Source organism: Mus caroli, chromosome 3 (assembly GCF_900094665.2).
Source record: "Mus caroli chromosome 3, CAROLI_EIJ_v1.1, whole genome shotgun sequence".
NCBI lineage: Eukaryota > Metazoa > Chordata > Mammalia > Rodentia > Muridae > Mus > Mus caroli.
Window position 1 is genome coordinate 114,347,705 of NC_034572.1, and position 12,776 is coordinate 114,360,480.

Consider the following 12,776-nt stretch of genomic DNA (forward strand, 5'->3'; position numbering starts at 1 on the left):
GAGCTTTCTATTGCCATTTGTATAATGTTCCAAAGCCAAGAACACTTTTAGAATAAAACCACAAAAACTGGAGTTTAACTTGAAAGAGGGTTTGAATGAGGCTGGGGTGGGCATAATGATGTCCTGTAAACTTTGCTTAGAATCCTTACAATGTCCACAGATCTTCCAATAAACCCATCAAAGTAGTATATGTACCTGGGTGCTTAGCTCCCAAGAATGTGATGGAAACTGATTCCTGATTAAGGAGGCCATTTTGTTACTTCAAATCTCTTGCAGTGGACAGACACTTCCTGTCAGAGGATCCAAATATCAAAAGGCAAGAGGTTAACACGACTTAAAATTTAGCCATTCTTGAATCAAATGAAAATGTTACAGGCCCCAGAGACTCTTCCTAGATTTAGACTTTTTCCGTGACCTAAAGGTAGCCATTTGAAATTAGTTAAATAACATTATATTCAACCTTTCGAAATGAAGGGTTTTGCCTTTTTATGAGAAATTGGCATTTTCAACATCAGGGAGGTACACAACCTTCTTGACACAGTGATTCTCCAATGAGACCATTTCTTCCCTCTTTTAAGATAATATGCTTACCAACAGTCTAGCCATGACCTGCAAAGACCCAGGAAGATATGCCCAGAGGGAAAAGAGGCAGAAGTGTCAGGCTGCAATCTAGAAAACAAGAACACCATAGTGAGATTCCTGCAGAAGCCCAGCTAAATCCATTGCTAGTTTGCTAGGTGGGTTTTGAGTTATTTTTTTTTTACAGAGTCACAAATGAGCATCTATGACAGTAACTTTAAATAATAGGTCTTCATATATGGACCCTCCTACCTGAAAGAACTTCACATTGTAGGGTTTCCTATGAAAATCAGATTTTCAAACTGGATTTCCTCCTGATTCAAGTCCCATTCATGTGTCTTATATGCTATCTAATGTTGGATGAGGTTTGCGTTTTGTTATGTTTTGTTTCGTGGTACCAGGGTAGAACTCGATGCCTTTCAGGCACTAGGCTAGTGTTTTACCACTGAACTATAACCCTGGCTGTGCTAAGTAATCCTCATTGTCAAGTTAACTAAACTTGGGTCACCTAGGAAGCACACCGCTGCAGCTGCACCCACCTGAGAGTGTTTCCAGGGAGCTTTAAGGGAGGAAGTAGAATGTGGGCAGCGCTCTACCACAGACCTGGGTACTAGACGGAATGAATGGGGGAGGGGGAAAAGGCCAGTTAAGCCTCCAGCCCTCATTTCTCTCTCTCTCTCTCTCTATATATATATATATATATATATATATGTATATATATATATATATGTTATATATGTTATATATATCATATATATGTTATAGACACAAGTCTACCTCTCTGACCTTCCGGCTACCACATCTTCCCTGCCATGATAGCCTGGCTCCTCAAACTGTGAGTCAAAGCAAGTGCATAATGTTTGGTTTCAGGCCCAGGGACAAGAGACTGGGGTGCATATTTTACATACAAAAGCAGACTTGGCCTCCAGGTTCTTCCAGCATCCCTCAGTCCCTATGTGGCATACCCAGATCTCTCTCTCTCTCTCTCTCTCTCTCTCTCTCTCTCTCTCTCTCTCTCTCCTACATTGACAAGGTTGGTCTTAGACATTTTTATTCTCCTGCCTCAGCCTCCTAGGTTATCTGGGACAACTGTCCTGTGCTATTGAAAGGATAAGCTTCTCAACGTTCTTAGGTTATGCCACACATATATAAGGAGTAGTAAGTATTCAGAGCAGGCTCATGAGAAGACGAACCTAAGTCTATGTAAGCTAACCCACGGTGCTTATGCAGTAGAACTGACAGAAAGCAACCCAGATTTCATCCTGTGACCTTGGAAAAATGACTGCATTTAGAATGTGTGGTCGATTAAATAGAAATGGCCCATATCAGGCTCATAGGTTCAAATACTTGGTCACCAGGGAGTGGCACAATTTGTAAGGATTAGGAAATATAGCCCTGTTGAAGTAGGTGCGGCTTTGTTTGAGGAAGTTTGTCACTAGAAGTAAGCTTTGAGGTTTCAAAAGCTTGAGCCAGGTCCAGGGTCTTTCTCTTCCTGCTGCCTGCAGATCTGAATGTAGAAAGCCCTCAACTCTCTCTCCAGCACCAAGTCTCCCTGAATGTCACCACGCTCCCAGCCATGATGAAAATGAACTACATCTCTAAACTGTAAGCTAGCCCCAATTAACTTCTTTCCTTTATAAGAACTGCTGTGGTCATTATGTCTCTTCACAGCACTAAAACACTGCCTAAAACAGTACAATTGCCTCCTGTGATTTGTACAACAACCTATCAGGTCAAGAGCAATGAGTTTCCTCCCCAAAATGCCTACCCCATAATAGACACTTGGTAATGCTTACATAAAGAGTAAATATATTTATAAATGGACAACTCAAACAGGAAGTGAGGAATGAACCTCTTGTCCTAGCCATTTGACAGAAACAAGGCCTGGGTTTACCTAAGGTCCCACAGCTACTAATTATAAAGCTGTGTTGAAAACCCAGTTCTTCTTCCTCTAAGCCTAAAACCGTTTCCTCGGTTCCAGTGGCACTCGTGACAATATTTACTTGCCTTACCTGGATGGGGGCATTTTATCTTCATTTTGTCTGTGTGATTTGTTCCAAGTTAGAAAGTGTCCAGATTCACTCAGCTTGTAAACAAGTTTTCACATAAATGCAGATAGAATGTGATATTTTAAATATTCCCAAAGTATGATAAAATGGAAAGCCCCTGGATTTATGTAGTATGTATGTTTAATACAAAATAAAAATATCACCACAGAAAGTACTGAGCAAATAAATCCTCCTTCCTTCTCTTTTATTTTTCTCCCTTGACTCTGCAGCCTTAGAAAATTAAACATAGCCAGATAAATGTCTTTCCCAAAGACATTGTGGTAATACCATAAAGTAGCATATGTGGTCATTTAACTAAGTTACAGAGAGTTTCTTAAACTAGCGAGTGTCTACGAATTCCATGCACCTTGCTTTTGCTGATAGATAAGTGTTCACTGTGGCTAGTATACTGTGAAACCCAAGTGCATGTCCACAGAATTAGAAAATTGCATTTTAAAATGGCACTATGTTGCCCAATACAATATATGTAGAATTGAAATGATCCTGAAATGTGGAGAAGCAAATGAGTTCCATATTGAGTGTGAAGAACTTTAAATAGCAAGAGGATGCTGGGAATGGATCTAGCAATGCCAATATTAAAGCCGATTCAGACAGCACTGCCATTTTCAAGGAGTTGTAGGAAAACCCTGGCTGTAGGAATCCACTGAGAGATGCTGTGCTTCCCTGCACATGACTCAGAAGCTATGGACAGGAATGGCCTCCCTTTCTGTAATTGGAGCACAAATGGACTCAGAAGCCCAAAAGGAGAGAAAACATTTCAATTAGTTGTAAACTACACAGAGAGCGAAGTATCTAGAAATACTCTATCTGAGTACAAACAACCCTGGATGAAAAGACAAGTTCTACAGAATGGCTAAAAGTAAGAGCTTTGCTGCCTGATCATATGTGCTGGCTATTTGTATCCTTAGCATTATTATTGAAATCTTTTCCTCAATTACACTTAAATGTTAGGATAGGTAGGTAGGTAGGTAGATAGATAGATAGATAGATAGATAGATAGATAGATAGATAGATAGATAGATAGACAGATAGCGATAGATATACAGAGAATCAATTGATTTTTTTTATTCATATGTCAATAATCAGTGCTCTACCAGGTATTCAAGCTGCAGTCTGCAGGCTACATTATCCTTGGATAACTATGGATATGACTGATCCATATATGTAATTGACAGAATCATATAGTAATGCCAAAAGATTGGATATCCCTGACTGTAAATACTCTTTCCAGCTGCTTTTGGGAGTGTTTGATGGTTCCAAACATGTTCTTATTTGGCACAGAGTCATCCTTTGCTGTCTTCAGCTGAAGTATCTTCTTTTTATCTAGCTCTTGGCACATGCTTGCCTTGTATAGAGCACCCTGCTTCCATCTTCTCTCCTTTAGCATCTTCAGATAAGTCTTGAACTAACAATGCCTTCTCCACTGAAAGGGGTTGTCAACCTTGACTCGCTACCTCTACAATCCCCACTAATAAAATCCTATCTAAGTGTCTCTACTGATGTTTCCACAGTAGCTGTCTGTTAGTATTGATGCGCTGGCCTGAACTTTTTGTGAAGTGGAATGAATGTTTGCACTAAGCCCCTGAACAGACTGTAGGTTCTGTAAGGCTAGATGATTTGCTTCTCTCATTCTATTATAGGTCTTTATCTGTATCTAGCATCTATTCCCATCTCCTATAGAATACAGACGGTGATGGCTCATTTTAACCATCAGCTACACACAGATTAAAGAAACACTGATTAACAAGAGACACATCTAGGTGTGTCTGAGCATTTCCAATGAGGTCTCTGAGAAGAGAAGACCCACCACACATACAGGTAGTGCCAACCTATGAATCAGAAACCTATGCTGAATCAAAAGGGAACATGAGAAAGACAGCCGAGTGCCCATATTGTCCCTCTCTGTTTCTTGATCTCACTGGAATGTGAGCAAGTTCCTGGGACCACAGCTGTGGGCCACTCCTGCAGCCATACCTTCCCTATTGTGATGGAACCTTCTGAAGTGTGAGCCAGAGTAAATCTTTCTCCCCTTAAGTTGATTCTTGCCATGTGTTTGGTTAACAGCAATGAGAAACGTATCTACTTGTACCTAAGTTACCTCAAAACTACATGTCCAGTGGAGACAAGTCAGTGAATATGTTAAGCGCAAATTTCTCAATATGGCTTATGGAGCACAATATGGAATTTCAGCCTGTTAACTCCTCTGGTTCTTATTGTGGCACTGTGTACACAACCATCTACTCACCAGCTATGATGAATCAATTTCTAGTCTGAAAACATCATCACCTCCCCTTGTCTGTAAAAACTGGTGCATACCAATAATTTTTCTGTCTGCACTAGCTTTCCCAATTGTATTTTCCAGAAAAATACATGCTTATCACACAAGCTCTATTTAATAGGTTTTCATGTTTTCAACTCCCTCTTTTTACCTGGACTAAATTAGGTACTCTTCCAAAATATGCTTGCTCCTAGGACCCTTTCATGTCTGACCAGATGTCTCTCCTTCTAGAGCCTGGTCCTAGTCAATATATTCTTGCAAATGATAAGCTCAGAGAAGCATGGACCACATCTGCTAACTTTGTTGTTATATTTTCCACAGGGTAAACATATGATAAACATTTGAATGAAATAAGCATTTAAAAATATTGAAAAACACAAACAACAATGTTTGTACATTGTACAGTACTGGCCAGGTACTGTATCCCCGACCCGTCCCTTTACAGAGATAGTGAACCTTTTAGGAAAATGTCAATGTTATGACTCTGCCTAGACCATCTTTTTGGTTTGCACCATTTTGCTAAACCGTTCACAGTAACTGATCTGAATCTTATGCTATCAAAAATCTAGAAGATCTGTTTTCTTTCCTCAGAGATTTTAATTTCAAGTTCCAGTGTTAAAAAAAATCACTCAAAGTTCTCACTTGAGTTTGTAGCCTTCAATAACATATCTGTATAGCCTGGCTCATTTTCTCATTTTCTCAACATCTCAGTGATGTTAACATCACTGCATCCCTTTCTGCTGAGTCCACCTGGTCTGCATCTTCTACAAATGAATGTGCTCGATACTCAATGAGCTCTTCAGATCCTATATTTCCAGGAAGAAGAGAGCCTCATGACATTGAACACGATACTTGCTATCTCATGTTGTTGAGTTTCACACCTTGACTATAGACACTGAATGACTCCATGCCCATTAGGGATGGGTACAGTGTACCTTCAGGAAATAAGCCACTAGGAAAGTGTAATCACGTAATCAGGCACCCTTCTGGAGTAGCTATCCAGCTGCACACCAACAATACACCAGCTGCCTCATCTCTGACTCTGAGAACACATATACCCCTATGAGTCAGTTGACATCACTACTGGTTCTCATTAATCCAATCATTTGCCAGAAGGTTTTCAGATAAATTCACCCCCTTTCCTCTCTTCTTAGAATCACAGTTAACCCACATTCCCTAGACTCTTTTGGAGTTTACCAAGGAATTAGAAACTCCAAAGAAACTAGATCCCCCCCCCCAAATATTCCCTTCCTGCCGTAGTCTCAACACTCACTGGACAACCTAGCTTCTGAATTCTGATAACACCAAATTTGATTGTCCCAAACCTAGGGATGGTAGAGATGTCCTGTTCACATAGCTGCCTCTGATACCACACCATTTCCTATGGGACTTTTAAACACTTCTGTCAGCTGTAGAAACAGTTTTCATTGTTGAAATGTCTCTGATGAACATCTAGACATTTCCCTAAGTGGTTTACTAAATGATATGCTCTGAAATCTGTAAAATAATCAATCACTAAATGTTTCATAAGAAATAATATTTTAATAACAAGATTTAAATTCTTGGACAAAAATAACTATAAACTATAATTTACTGCTATTATTGACTCTTCCTTCTGGAACCCCCAGTGTTCATTTGGCATTCCATCTTTATATTTTATTTTCTCCACATCAAATTATTAAAGGAAAGTAATATTAGTTCATATATTAATTTAGAAAAGGTCTCGCTAAAATTGAAACCTTAAAATGGTAGTCATCAAATTAAGAGGAAGGAAGAAACAAGTGCTTGCTGACAGGAGCCAGATATAGCTGTCTCCTGAGAGTCTCTCTGCCCGTGCCTGACAAATATAGAGGTGGACACTCGCAGCCATCCATTGAACTGAGCACAGGATCCCCGATGAAGGAGCTAGAGAAAGGACCCAAGGAGTTGAAGGGGTTTGAAGTCCCATAGGAGGAACAGCAATGTGAACTAACCAGTACCTCCAGAGCTCCCAGGGACTAAACCACCAACCAAAGAGTACACATGGTGGAACTCACAGCTCCAGCTACATATGTAGCAGAGATGGCCTTATCGGTCATCAATGGGAGGAGAGACCCTTGGTCCTGTGAAGGCTCTATGTCCCAGTATAAGGGAATTCCAGGGCCAGGAAGCAGAAGTGGGTGGGTTGGTGAACAGGGGGATGGGGGAGGGAATAGGGGGTTTTTGGAGGGGAAACCAGGAAAGGAGATAACATTTGAAATATAAATAAAGAAAATATCTATTAAAAAAGAAATTTAAAAAAGGGGAAGGGGGAATTAAAAAGTAAATTGAAAAACCCCTACTTAAAAATCCAGTGTGCTTTATATCAGAAGAATTAGGAAAGCTTGGCAAGTAGAGTGCTTAGAGGTCAACCAGATGACTGGAAGCATTGCCTAAAGTTCAGAAATTCAGCCAAGTACTGAGAGAAGAAGAAAAACCCCTTTATTTAAGAAACATAAAACAACAACAAAATCCCACTTTGGAGAAATTTTAGAATCAGCCCAGGTGTGGTTTCCCTCATGCTTTAAATCTAATCACAGGTAAGTTTTTAAAGCTCTCCTCGAAGCAAACTGGTCTCCTGGAGCAATTTAACAGTCTTTAGAGCACCATCCTTTGAAAGGAAGCTACAGTTTTTTTTTCTCTTTCTTTTCTTTTTTAGGTTAAAAATATAAACAACAACTATGGAGATTGATCAGTTAGTAAAATACTTGCCTTGCAAACATAAAATCCAGAGTTCTCTCCCCAGATTCCAGGTGTGTTGTTGCAAGCTGGGAATGCCAGGGTTGGAAACTTGAAGACAGACAAATCTCTGGGGTTCACTGAGCAGCCTAGCTAGCTTAGCCTGCTTGTGAGTTCCATGCTGGTGAGAGATGTTATCTCTTTAAAAATATGGACAGTGCCTGAAAAACAATACCTGACTTGTCCTTTGATTTCCCCTCACTCCTGCACACCTATTTATGCATACATGTACACAGAGAGACACAGACACACAGAAACACACACACACAAAACAACAAAAAACAAAAACAAACAAACAAAAAAACTGCTGCTGACATTAAGCCAGTAGCCCTATAGCTCTACTAAACTATAGGATGCCAAGATTAGTAAAACTGTCTTGGTTGGAATTATCATTACTGGAGCAAATCCCTCTCTTTTATACCATATACAAACACCTCAAAATTATCAACAGATGCTCATATAAGGTGGACATTATCAAGTCTCCCCGAGTATCTTCTCAACCAAACCAAGCAAAGAGCTATGAGAGCACTTGAGCACTGAATGCTGTTTCTTACCCTCAAGGGCTTTTAGTCTCACCTCTCCTTGAACCACTGCCAATGAGCTTCTTGGGCTGACTGTGGAATGGTAGACCTTCTTAACCTCTAACAACAGAAGTCATCCCAAACTTTAGAATTACAGAAGCCAAACAGCCTTGAGGACAAAGAGAAAGAATGATCCAGATTCCCAGTGCTCAGCATCCCCACCTCCTGCTGGACACCTAAGATATAGGGTATCATTCTAAAAAAAAAAAAAGCACTGACTACCTCCTATCTACTGGAGGAGCAAACTCATTCCGTGCTGGTTATCCGAGTCCACTAATTTCATTTATCTACCAAAAACACTTGGAACATGTTTCTCTTCATTTCAGCATTTGTATTCAAAGTTTAGGTGAGAATTTCTCAGCCACTTATTCTCTATATCAAATAATGAGAATTTCTATAGCATATAAAAATCCCATTCATGGGATTCTAGAGAAAAAAACAACCCCAGCTTATTTTCCATGTCTTCAATGACTTAGGCTCTCACCAGGTCCCAGAGTTGCCCATTTCAATGCTTCTCAGGGCTAACATGTAAAAACAAACTTATAAACTAACTTCTCCCTCTTACTTTTAATAGCAATCGTTTGTAAGCACTTTTAGTTTTATTTATTTATTATGTCACCTTTGTGTTTTTGAGGCAGGGTATCCTGCACCCTCTCTGATCTTGAACTTGTTATACAGCAGATGATAACCTTGTACTTCTGCTCTTCTACCTCCCACATGCTAAGATTAACACTGTACATTGCTGTACTCATTTGTGCTGTTAAGAATCAAACTCACACGGCAGAGTTCATGCTACCAGCACTCTGCCAACCGAGCTGCATAACCAAGACAAAAGTGTCTGCCTGTGCATGAAGTTGTCCCTCTCAGCTACTACTCCAGCATCACACCAGATTGACATTCTCTATGATAACAACCAAAGCCTCTGAAACTGTAAAGCCTCAACTAAATGCTTCTTTTATACAGTTGCCATGGCCAGGCTATGTCCTCACAGCAATAAAACAGTGACTAAGACACTACTAAACAAACCTCCCTCAAGCTCCGCATGACAGACATGCCATGACACCACTTCCTAATTAAGGAGAACAAAGCTGTGGAAAGTTGTCGCCTGCTAGAGTTCAGGAGGCTGAGCTAATGATGGCCTCACTATGGTTTCCCGAGGAAGACATACAGCTCTTGATTTCCAAAGAAATTTATATTCTTGGAAAGCCCAAACATTTACTATTAAATAGCATATCATCCTTTAAAGTGTCATACCTTCAGGGTGTTTACAAACACCTTCTCCCCCAAACATCTGCAGCAGCTGCTTTTAGGCAGCAGGACAATGAATTATCTCTTCCTTTGAGAGATTCTAGATGATTTAGAAAAAAACAACAGACAAGTTTCTGGGTACAAAGATATGTAAAGAAAAAGATGTGAGATTATGAATGAGGCCATGTGGGTCCTTCCTTTTTCTTATATACTAGCATCTGTACACACACACACACACACACACACACACACACACTTAGGAAGAGCTGATTTTTTCAATTTCTTGGAAGAAGGCAGAGTAAACTCCAAAGATGGTAGTAGGTGGGAAAATTGGGATGGAGGGAAAACAAGGAAGGAAGGAAGGAAGGAAGGAAGGGAGGGAGAAAGGGAGGGAGGGAGGGAGGGAGGGAGGGAGGCCGGCATGGCAGCTGGGGGTGGGGGTTGTGTAACAGCCTCAGGTGGTTCCTTCAAAAGCTGGTGGCAGCCCCACTCACAAAGCCACAGGCCTGGGGTGGGGGGGGTGAGCAGGGAGGGGAGAAGAGGCTAAGCTGTAGTAGGCTAAGTTTCTATTAACTACAGAGTGGTCTCTCCAAATGATTTGAATCAAGGGCTTTGGGGTTAGAACCTGGCTTCACCTTGTGGCTATCCTTTGCTGCCACAGAGGAGAGGGGCTAACTCCATTCTGCTAGTCAATGTGTGCTCCCTAGGCTAGACCCTTCTTGAAAATGAATTCTAAATGTTATGAATTCTAAACTCCCCTACATGCACCCCCACAGAAAGAAAGAAAGGAAGAAAGAAAGAAAGAAAGAAAGAAAGAAAGAAAGAAAGAAAGAAAGAAAGAAAGAGTGTGCAGAAGAGACACCTCCACCTCCTTGCCCATTATTGCATTACTGTAGCGCTATTATCAAGGCCTAAATTTTTTAGTCAGCCTTGGTGTCTATGTATAAATATAATAAATCTGGCATATATACAAAATGGATTCTCATTCAGCCAGGAAAAAAATGGAAAAATGTTATTTGCAACAAAAATGGATAGACCTGGGGGACATTGTTAAGTGAAACAAGTCAGCCACAGAATGGTGAAAACAATATACTCTCTCTTACAGGTGGAAACCAAAAAAAAAAACAAAACCCACTAAAAATTAAAAAATGAATATGTCAACCTAAATGTAAAATACAGATTACTAGGGGCTGGACAAGGTGAAGGAAGGCAGGGCAGGGGGAGGGATAGTGGATAAAGGATAACTCAATATGACCTATACTTGCAGTAGACATGCTTAGAAATACCCCTAACCCCAGTAATGTGTAAAATTATTACATTCATTGAAATCAAAAGTATATGAAAAAGAATGCCAGGACAGTAAGTGATCTCAAAATAATTTAATTATTGCTATATATTTCTTAGTCTCCCAACTCAAGTAGCTTCCAGAAATGCAGCAGTCACCTGAAACCTGCCCCCAAGTAACATGCTTCATCCAGGAAAGCATTTTGCCCTAAAAGTTTCACCATCTCCCCCAGACCGTGCTACCATCTGCAGATGAAGTATTCAATACTTGGGTGACATTTCCCATTTAAGCTCTCAGAATAACCAACTGCTCCTGTTTGCTCTGGAATGAGGGATTGCTCAGTGATGTGTTGAAACTCAAACCATCTTGGACAAAACAGAACATCTGGCCAACGTTAGTACCACTTCTATTTAATAACTAACTTGGACCCTCTTCTCTATGTACTGAGCGCATCTCCCACTCAATAATACTGCAGAAAACAACCAGGGAACCCATTGGTTATACTCAGAAATAACCCAACTTACCAAATAAGGAGAAATGGAGGAGAGGTGCCAGGGGACCCCTCGGAAGGAACATTTATTACTGGTGTACTCCCACACACAGAGGAGAGTGCTGTCATGGGGACTGATTGATGCAGCGACATTCCCTTAGCTTGGATATACGACCACAGTACACAGCTGCAACCTTCTCCTCTAAAAGGAAAATACAATAATAAATTACAGAAAAGTTGAGAGTATATATCATTCCAAGGCACCGATTGAAATACACCTGCTTTGTGTACGGCGAACCCTGCAAAGGGAAATTAAATAAATGTCAGAAACAACTGTACACATGTTTATTCCTTCAGCAAGATATACACCGGGGGCCTGCTACATCCAAGACTCTCAAGGACCCTCTGGAAACACAGTGATGGACTCAATTTATGTCTGGTAGGCATTCTATCTGAATCCTTTACTGTGTTCATCATGTCTGTTTCCCAATTTGGGGCTATGCTAACCTGTGTAGATGTGTTCTCCAGGGCATAGAAATCCTTAGTAACTCAATCACCTCGTTTCCCATAGCTCCCTCAAGCAGAAATCATAGTTGAAGAAATTTTTAATGTGTTCTGCTTTCAGTTTTCTTTATTGAGAGCCAGCATAACTTAAGTATCAGGTGATAAAGACATAGATTAAGGACAAATGGAGGTAGAAGCCCCAACAGGACAAAAATTATTGTTCTAGCCATTATCCAATGCTTCTTGTATTGAATCAGTACTGCGACCATTTTTCCTCCTAATTCATTATCGTCACCTTAGTTCCAAGCCTTCCTGACTTTGTGCTGCACCCAGAGTCTTGAGACAGAGTGATGTGTGAGACCCAGACCCCACTGATCAGGAGAGTATGGCCTGTCTGCCATCTGCCATCCTGCTGAACTCAGAGGCCACTCTATTGTTTTAGCTGATGACACCTGACATGAGAGATGACTGTTTCAAGTGGCAGAGGGGTTGCCGCAAAGAGAGAGAAGCCTGTTTAAGCTGGGGCCTGTCTGCTCCAGTAAATCTCGGGTTTTATCAGCCGGGTGCAACTGGTTCATTTCGAAGAGAGCAGTGGCAGTCCGTCTCTTTAGAGCCCCTTGTCAGAGAAGCCTTCAGGTGCCTCAGCATGCCAGGTTTGATCGGAGGCAAGCCTGGTGTGAACAAGGATTAACCTAGAAGATGATGTGAGGCTCTCTTTAGGTTGATTCCAAGCAGAGACAGGGGAAACTCTAAACTCGATTAAACAAGGTAAACTTCCCTGGGTTGCTCTATGACATACACCTCATTTGCATTTCCTCAGCAGTTTGAATAAACATCACCATTGACCTGGGTGGCTCTAGCTGAGAGAGCCCCGAAGCACTTGGTGCGAGTAGGAATAATTTCAATGCTGTCCTGGCAAAACTGGACAGCCTGTCAGAGACACACAAACGGCTTTTGAAATCTGCATGTCTGTGTGGAGGTATGA

The 12,776-nt window shown here is 40.9% G+C and overlaps 1 long non-coding RNA gene across 1 annotated transcript; it reads right to left on the bottom strand.

Moving 5' to 3' along the window:
* Nucleotides 1–203: 203 nt before the first annotated feature.
* Nucleotides 204–11,483, bottom strand: LOC115030637. The gene is made up of 3 exons (XR_003836243.1): nt 11,322–11,483; nt 592–669; nt 204–290 (listed from the first exon to the last, which is right to left on the bottom strand). It is a non-coding gene; the product is annotated as an uncharacterized LOC115030637 (long non-coding RNA).
* Nucleotides 11,484–12,776: the final 1,293 nt, after the last annotated feature.